Below are 10,030 nucleotides of genomic sequence, written 5' to 3'. Positions count from 1 at the left end.
TTTCTCTGCATCTATTGGGAGGATCATTTGGCAGTGTGGCAGGATACAAAATCAATGCCCAGAAGTCAGTGGCAATTTTATACACTAACAATGAGACTGAAGAAAGAGAAATTAAGGAGTCAATCCCATTTACAATGGCACCCAAAAGCATAAGATACCTAGGAAGAAACCTAACAAAAGAGGTAAAGGATCTATACCCTAAAAACTACAGAACACTTCTGAAAGAAATTGAGGAAGACACAAAGAGATGGAAAAATATTCCATGCTCATGGATTGGAAGAATTAATATTGTGAAAATGTCGATACTACCCAGGGCAATTTACACATTCAATGCAATCCCTATCAAAATACCATGGACTTTCTTCAGAGTTGGAAAAAATCATCTCAAAATTTGTGTGGAATAAGAAAAGAACCCGAATAGTCAGGGGAATTTTAAAAAAGAAAACCATATCTGGGGGCATCACAATGCCAGATTTCAGGTTGTACTACAAAGCTTTGGTCACCAGGACAGTGTGGTACTGGCACAAAAACAGACACATAGATCAATGGAACAGAATAGAGAATCCAGAAGTGGACCCACAACTTTATGGTCAACTAATATTCAACAAAGCAGGAAAGACTATCCACTGGAAAAAAGACAGTCTCTTCAATAAATGGTGCTGGGAAAATTGGACCTCCACATGCAGAAGAATGTAACTGGACCACTCTCTTTCACCATACACAAGGATGAACTCAAAATGGATGAAAGATCTAAATGTGAGACAAGATTCCATCAAAATCCTAGAGGAGAACACAGGCAACACCCTTTTTGAACTCAGCCACAGTAACTTCTTGCGAGATTCATCCATGAAGGCAAGAGAAACAAAAGCAAAAATGAACTATTGGGACTTCATCAAGATAAGAAGCTTTGAACAGCAAAAGAAACAGTCAACAAAACTACAAGACAACCTATAGAATGGGAGAAGATATTTGCAAATGACGTATCAGATAAGGGACTAGTATCAAAGATCTATAAAGAACTTATGAAACTCAACAGCAAAGAAACAAACAATCCAATCATGAAATGGGCAAAAGACATGAACAGAAATCTCACGGAGGAAGACATGGACTTGGCCAACAAGCACATGAGAAAATGCTCCTCATCACTTGCCCTCAGGGAAATATGCAATAATGGAGGCAGAGATTGGAGAGAGGCGGCTACAAGCCAAAGAGCACAGGCTGCTGGCAAGGCAAAGGACTCTTCCCTGGAGCCTTAAACGAAACATAGCCCTGCTAATGAGAACCTTGCTCTCGTTCTGGCCTCTACGACTGAAACAGAATAAATTTCTATATTATTATTATTATTATTATTATCAAATATTATTTATTTATTCATGAGAGGCACAGAGACAGGCAGAGACATAGGCAGAGAGAGCAGGCTCCATGCAGGGAGCCCGATGTGGGACTCAATCCCAGGACCCCAGGATCACAACCTGAGCCAAAGGCAGACGCTCATCCACTGAGCCACCCAGGTGCCCCAACTTCTATTGTTTTAAACCATCATTTTATGATAATTTATTACAGCAGCCCTAAGAGACTGCCACATGTGTTAACAATCATCAGAATAAGCTGGAGTAGTTATCATAATTTCAGACAAACTAGACTTCAGAAGGAAGAAAATTATCAAGGATAAAATGGAGGATTGCATGATGATAAGGGGGTCAATTTTCCAAGACATAACAATCCCCACCTTTGAGCCAGGACTGGCCTACAGAGAAATGGCAGCTAAATATAATGCAGTGTTCTGAAGGGGATCCTGGAACAGAAAAAGAACATCAGATAAAATTAAGAGAATCTGAGCAAAGGATGCACTTTGTTTATATATGCTATTAATATTGGTCAATTGTGACAAATATACCTACCATGTAAGATGTTAATAATAGGGAAAACTGTGTGGTTTACATGGGATCTTTTTGTAACTTTTGCACAATTTTGCTGTAGATCTAAAACTTTTAAAATAAATACTTTGTGAATGTGTGTGTGTGTGCGTGTGTGTGTGTGTGTATCTCCTAGGGGAAGCACATGACTAAATAAGAAAAATTAGAATTGCCTTATAACATTTGTAAAACACTTTATCTTAATAAAAATGTATTAAAAAGAAAACCCGAGTTATCATTTTTTTCATGCATCAAATGCTCATAGATGAGAAAATTAAATGAACATTTATGTATGTGTTCTAAATTGGTCACTGTCATACTCTGCTTATGTAAAGGAAACTGTTATAACCTTTGGAAAAATAACTGGCAGCATTTACAGAGGTTTTTTTTTTAATATAATGGCCATACCATTTGACTACATGATTTCATTTCCTGAAGTGTTTCAGAAGGAAAGTGTCAAAATGGAAACAAAAGGTTTGGTCCCAGGAGTTCAGAAATGAGACTTAGTTACATATTGAATATTAAATAAGTCATGCCTTGCAAAATGTGTCTACAGCCAACATTTTCTTAGTAGAAGGCCTCTTGGTTTTTAATGTCTTATCTTTAAAGAATATATGTCAAGAACCAAGCAGAGTTGGAGAGGGCTAGGTTGCCAGTTTTTGGAGTAGTTGATTAGGACAAGCCAAAGCGGAAGTAACTGTTAAGTTTTGAACTACAAACTGCAAAGTTCACAGAAGCTAGAGGCTAAACAGGAGAAAGTGCCAACTCCCTCATATCAGATTTTTCCTAAAGCAGTGCCAGCAAGGACCAATGGTTCATTTCTGATATGGGAAATTATCTCTCTGCCTACGGAGCCTCAAACAAAGGCTCCTAACATTTTTTGGTACCCAGAGGCCAGAAGAAGAAAGGATGGATGTCAAGGGGTGGATAGTACTGAGCTCCGAGTCAAACTGGAGAGGAGTGCAAAACCTTCTTATCTTGATGAAGTCCCAATAGTTCATTTTTGCTTTTGTTTCTCTTGCCTTCATGGATGTATCTTGCAAGAAGTTGCTGTGGGCAAGTTCAAAAAGGGTGTTGCCTGTGTTCTCCTCTAGGATTTTGATGGAATGTTGTCTCACATTTATCTTTGTGTATGGTGCAAGAGAGTGGTCTAGTTTCGTTCTTCTGCATGTGGAGAGGATTGTCCTCGGGATCCCTGGGGGCTATTGAAGAGACTGTCTTTTTTCCAGTGGATAGTCTTTCTTCCTTTGTTGAATATTAGTTGACCATAAAGTTGTGGGTCCACTTCTGGATTCTCTATTCTGTCCCATTGATCTATGTATCTGTTTTTGTGCCAGTACCACACTGTCCTGGTGACCAAAGCTTTGTAGTACAACCTGAAATCTGGGATTGTGATGCCCCCAGCTACGGTTTTCTTTTTTAAAATTCCCCTGGCTATTCAGGGTCTTTTCTGATTCCACACAAATCTTGAGATGATTTTTTCCAACTCTCTGAAGAAAGCCCATGTTATTTTGATAGGGATTGCATTAAACGTGTAAATTGCCCTGGGTAACATTGACATTTTCACAATATTAATTCTTCCAATCCATGAGCAAGGGATATTTTTCCATCTCTTTGTTTCTTCATCAAGATAAGAAGCTTTTGCACAGCAAACCCTATAGTCAACAAAACTAAAAGACAATCTACAGAATGGGAGAAGATATTTGTAAATGACGTATCAGATAAAGGGGTAGTATCCAAGATCTATAAAGAACTTATTAAACTCAACAGCAAAGAAACAAACAATCCAATCATGAAATGGGCAAAAGACATGAAGAGAAATCTCACAGAGGAAGACATAGACATGGCCAACAAGCACATGAGAAAATGCTCCTCATCACTTGCCATCAGGGAAATACAAATCCAAACCACAATGCGATACCACCTCACACCAGTGAGAATGGGGAAAATTAACAAGGCAGGAAACCACAAATTTTGGAGGGGATGTGGAGAAAGGGGAACACTCTTGCACTGTTGGGAATGTGAACTGGTGCAGCCACCCTGGAAAACTGTGTGGAGGTTCTTCAAAGAGTTAAATATAGATCTGCCCTACCACCCAGCAATTGCACTGCCGGGGGTTTACCCCAAAGATACAGATGCAGTGAAACGCCAGGACACCTGCACCCCAATGTTTCTAGCAGCAATGTCCACAATAGCCAAACTGTGGAAGGACCCTCGGTGTCCATCGAAATATGAATGGATAAAGAAGATGTGGTCTATGTATACAATGGAATATTACTCAGCCACTAGAAAGGACAAATACCCACCATTTGCTTCGACGTGGATGGAACTGGAGGGTATTATGCTGAGTGAAATAAGTCAATAGGAGAAGGACAAACATTATATGGTCTCATTCATTTGGGGAATATAAAAAATAGGGAAAGGGAATAAAGGGGAAAGGAGAAAAAAATGAGTGGGAAATATCAGAGAGGGAGACAGAAAATGAGGGACTCCTAACTCTGGGAAACGAACTAGGGGTAGTGGAAGGGGAAGTGGGCGGGGAGTGGTGGTGATTGGATGATGGGGATTGAGGGAGGCACTTGATTGGATGAGCACTGGGTGTTATGCTATATTATGGCAAATTGAACACCAATAAAAAATAAATTTACAAAAAAAAAAAAAAAAACTGGAGAGGATTTTCCTCGGGATCCCTGGGTGGCTCAGCGGTTTAGTGCCTGCCTCGGCCTAGGGCATGATCCTGGAGTTCCGGGGTGGAGTCCCGGGTCAGGTTCCTGCATGGAGACTGCTTCTTCCTCTGCCCGTGTCTCTGCCTATCTCTCTGCGTCTGTCATGAATAAATAAATAAAGTCTTAAAAAAAAAAGTGTCTTCAAGGTCATCTCCTGATAAAAAAAAAAGGGAGGCACTAATGAAGGTTTTATTTGAGAGACCCAGCAGAGAGCCTTCCAAATGGAGGTGCCTGTCAGAGAAGTATAGATATGCATAAGAACAGGGTGGTGGTGGGCTACATCCTTGATTGCAACTCACCTGCGAAGCTGCCACACTCTGGTTTCCAAAAACCCTGGTGTGGAGAGGGCCTGCCAGGTAGAACTTTCTAACTGTCTGTGGTTGGGCCTGAAAAAAATCACACATGGGATTTTTTCTGGAGCTGGAGTCCTCAATATGCTGGTATCCTTAAAAATGCTTTTCTGTTGCTGTTTGCATAAGTGAAAATATATTTATGTTTCCAAGTACAGTATGTTTGTTAACAAAATGGCATGTGGTATAATTGTTAAGTGACACCCAGTCACAATGGACATAATACTAGCATCATACAAAGATGCTTTGAGAAGAATGTCAAGAATCAAAAGGGGATGGGAGTCAGATTGTCGTGTAACTGAGTGCAAAGCAGCTGTTCATTAAAAAACACACTTAACATAATACCCTCCAGTTCTATCCACATTGAAGCAAATGGTGGGTATTTTTAGTTTCTAATAGCTGAGAAATATTCCATTGTATACATAGACCACATCTTCTTTATCCATTATGCTGAGTGAAATAAGTCAGTCGGAGAAAGACAAACATTATATGGTCTCATTCATTTGGGGAATATAAAAAATAGTGAAAGGGAATAAAGGGGAAAAGAGAGAAAATGAGTGAAAATATCAGTGAGAGTAACAGAACATGAGAGACACCTAACTCTGGGAAATGAACAAGGGGTAGTGGAAAGGGAGGTGGGCGGGGGGTTGGGGTGACTAGGTTATGGGCACTGAGGGGGGAACTTGACATTATGAGCACTGGGTGTTATGCTACATGTTAGCAAATTGAACTCCAATTTAAAAAAACACTTAATTGATGCACAGGAAGCAATGTTACAAGCATTTTACAAAAGAACAGGATCCCAAAACCCTGAGTAGTCAAATGAATCTTGAAAAAGAAAAGCAAAGCCAAAGGTGTCACAATTCTGGACTTCGAGTTATATTACAAAACTGTGGTAATCAAAACAGTGTGGTACTGTCAGAAAAATAGATAACATAGATCAATAGAAATGCATAGAAAACTCATAGAAAAATTAACTATGGATAATTATATGGTCAATTAATCTTTGACAGAGCAGGAAAGAACCACTGGGAAAAACACATTCTCTTCAACAAATGGTTTTGGGAAAACTGGACAGCCACATGTAAAAGAATGAAACTGACCACTTTCTTACATCATAAACAAAAATAAACCCAAAATGGATGAAAGACCTAACTCTGAGACTTGAAACCATAAAAATCCTAGAAGGGTGGGATGCCTGAGTGGCTCAGGGGTTGAGTATCTGCCTTCTGCTCAAGACATGATCCCAAAGTTCCGGGATTGAGTCCCACATTGGGGTCCTGCATGGATCTTGCTTCTCCTCCCTCTGCTTCTCTCTGTTTTTCATGAATAAATAAATATAATCTTTAAAAAAATCCTACAAGGGAGCACAGGCAATAATTTTCTGACATTGACCATGGCAATATTTTTCTACATATGTCTCCTGAAGCAAGGGAAACAAAAGCAAAAATAAAGTGTTGGGACTTCATCAAAATAAAAGCTTCTGCAAAGTGAAGGAAATAATCAACAAAGCTAAAAGACAACCTACAGAATGGAAGAAGATGTTTGCAAATGGCATATTCAACAGAGACTTAAAATCCAAAATATATAAAAATTTATGTAACTTAGCTCCCAAAAAACAAATAATCCAATTGAAATGGGTAGAAGACATGACAGATGTATTTTCAAAGAAGGTATACAGATGTCTAGCAAGCACGTGAAAAGATGCTGAACATCACACATCATCAAGGAAATGCAAATCAAAACTACAATGAGATATCACATCACTCCTGTCAGAATGGCTAAAATCAAAAACAGAAGAAACAACAGGTATTGACAAGGATGTGGAGAAAAGGAACTCTCTTGTACTGTTGATGGGAATGCAAACTGGTGCAGCCAATTTTTTTGAGTTTCCTCAAAGAAGTGAAAAATAGAACAACCGTATTGCATAATAATCTCACTACTGAGTATTTACCCAAAAAAATACAAATCATGAATTCAAAGGGATACATGCCCCTATGTTTATTGCAGTATTGTCTATAATATCTAAATTTTGAATGCATCTTAAGTGTGCATCAATAGATAAATGGATAAAGAAAGGAATGTATTGGAATGTTATGGAATATTATTCAACCATAAAAAAGAATGAAATCTTACTATTTTCAATGACATGGATGGAGTTAGTATTAATGCTAAGTGAAATAAGTTAGTCAGAGAAATACAAACACCATGTGATTTCATTCATATGTGGAATTGTAGAAACAAAACAAAAGAGCAAAGGGAGAGAGAGAGAGAGAGAGAGAGAGAGAGAGAGAGAGAGAGACCAAGAAACAGACTCTTACTTGTAGAAAACAAATTGATGGTGACCAGAGGGGAGGTGGGTAGGGGGATGGGTGAAACATGTGATGAGGATTAAGGCATACATTTGTCATGATGAGCATCGGGTGATGCACGGAATTGTTCAATAATTATATTGTACACCTAAAACTAATATAAGACTCTATGTTAACTATACTGGAATTTTAAAAAACCCAAATCTGAAATCTATTTCTGCACTGATGAGGTCCTAAAAAAGAAGTAAGAAAGATAATCATTGAAATCACTTCAGTATAAAAAGAAAATCCATGTAAATGTTTTAAATAAGGCTATAAATCACTATAATTATGATAATAGAAAAAGATGCAAATATGGAAAGAGAAGAGTGAAAAATCACAATTTTTTCATGCCACATACTAAACAAATATAATTCCATATGGATGTTGTGCATTTGAGGAATAGATATTCAAACATGAGTAATATTTATGTTATTTCAGGTGTTACACTCATCTAAAATATCAGAAAGAATAAATATTTTAATATTTAGAACTAAAAGAAAAAATTTCATAACTTCTAAGTTTCAAAAGCAATATATGGTCAACAATTTTCCTATAGGCTTCCAACATTTTAATTTAAAAATATATTGGGTAAACTTACAACTGGGAAGGGATATGTGTAGTCAATGGATGATGGGGTTGGATGGACTGCTGACAGCTACAGGGCTTTCTACAGATGGATGAAAATGTTCTAAAAAAAATCGTGGTGTTAGTTGCAAAACCCTCTGAAAGCAAAATTAAAAGTAGAACAAAAGGGGCATCTGAGTGGCTCAGTAGGTTAAGCATCTGCCCTCAGCTCAGGTCATGATCCCAAGGTCCTGGGATTGAACCTACATCAGATTCCCTGCTCAACAAGGACACTGCTTCTCCTCCCTCTACTGCTCCCCCTGCTTGTGTGCTCTCTCTGGCTTTCTTTCTCAAATAAATAAATAAAATCTTTTTTTTTAAGTAGAATAAAAGCAAAAAGAATAAGAGAAAAAGCAGGAAGTAGACATTTTGAGAATATAAAGCATTTTTACAAAAATTAGTACAGCACAATCTATAATATTTTACAATCTAATAAGAAAAAGAAAATGTTTGGCCTTGTTTGAGGAAACAAACAGATACAAATGACCAGTAAACATAAAAAGATGCTTAATTTTATGAGTAAACAGGAAATTCAAAATTATTACTACACTAATTTCATTTTAAACAAATGGCAAAATTATAAGCCTTGTATTGCAGAGAATTAGTGAATATGTAGATCAAACAGAACTTTTAATTCCTACTATAGTGATTGTAAGTTGATAAAGTCAATTTGGAAAATAATCTGCCAATATTTAGTAAATGTGAAGATGCACATACCCTTTGATATGACACACTATATATATATGTGCTTATATAAATGCACCAAAGCCACATTGATTAGTAGTGATGAATTTAAAAATAATAATCATAGGGCTAAAGGCAAGTTATACAGAATATGAAGTTTAAAAATAATTTCGTTGTCTACAACCCATCCCTATACACATTACTATGTCAAGTGTAGAAGTCCTTTGTATAAGGAGAATATGTCTTCTTCTCTTCCACTTACCTTTCTCTCTCTCTTTGAAGTTACTAATCATTTAACTAGCATATCGTCCTTAAATCTTCAGCTGATAAACTAAGGCTAATTTTAACAAGGTTATTTTTTGTGATTCTATGAACTCCTCCAACTGATAGGAACATGAATGAAGTGTGGGATGGCTGTCATATTTGCCATGAAGTGTGGGATGCTGGTTACATTCAGCTGATCTAGCTGAACAATTTGCATTTCTTTCCTCCCTCACTGTCTCATGACTTTTCCTGGCAGATAAGTGACTCTCTTTAGTAATAGGTGTAAGAGATCTTGAACTCTACATAAACAATCCAACTGATAAATCTAGTGTAAGATCTTTCAAGTTGAAATTTCTGGTATAAGTACAATACTTCTGGTAAACAGGTGCTAAAAGATTTCAGGGGCAGAAGAAAAACAGTAAACTGTATTATTTATTGACTAAAAATATTTTCTATTATCACTGGTAATTTTTTTTTCAGGGCACCTTGTCTCCTATCTCCTCAGTTATTTAAAAATGGCAGCAAGTTACATATGTGTTTATTGTCACATTTCCCTCCTCTTCCCATTGGAGTTTTAAGGAACTGCTACTCTGGCACAAAATTTTTAAAATAGCATTTCTGATTGTATTTTACCATAGATGTAAATGTACTTGGTAAAATATAAAAACCTATTTCTGGTAAATTTATTACCTATTTATTTTATTTTATTTTTTTAATAAATTAATTTTTATTGGTGTTCAATTTACCAACATACAGAATAACACCCAGTGCTCATCCCATCAAGTGTCCTCCTCAGTGCCCGTCACCCATTCACCCCACCCCCCGCCCTCCTCCCCCTCCACCACCCCTAGTTCATTTCCCAGTGTTAGAAGTCTTTATGTTCTGTCTCCCTTTCTGATATCTCCCACACATTTCTTCTCCCTTCCCTTATATTCCCTTTCACTATTATTCATATTCCCCAAATGAATGAGAACATACACTGTTTGTCCTTCTCCAATTGACTTACTTCACTCAGCATAATACCCTCCAGTTCCATCCACGTTGAAGCAAATGGTGGGTATTTGTTGTTTCCAATGGCTGAGTAATATTCCATTGTATACATAAACCACATC

The sequence above is a fragment of the Nyctereutes procyonoides genome, unplaced genomic scaffold (genome assembly GCF_905146905.1).
Source record: "Nyctereutes procyonoides isolate TBG_1078 unplaced genomic scaffold, NYPRO_anot_genome, whole genome shotgun sequence".
Lineage (NCBI taxonomy): Eukaryota > Metazoa > Chordata > Mammalia > Carnivora > Canidae > Nyctereutes > Nyctereutes procyonoides.
This window is presented reverse-complemented; position numbering follows the sequence as displayed.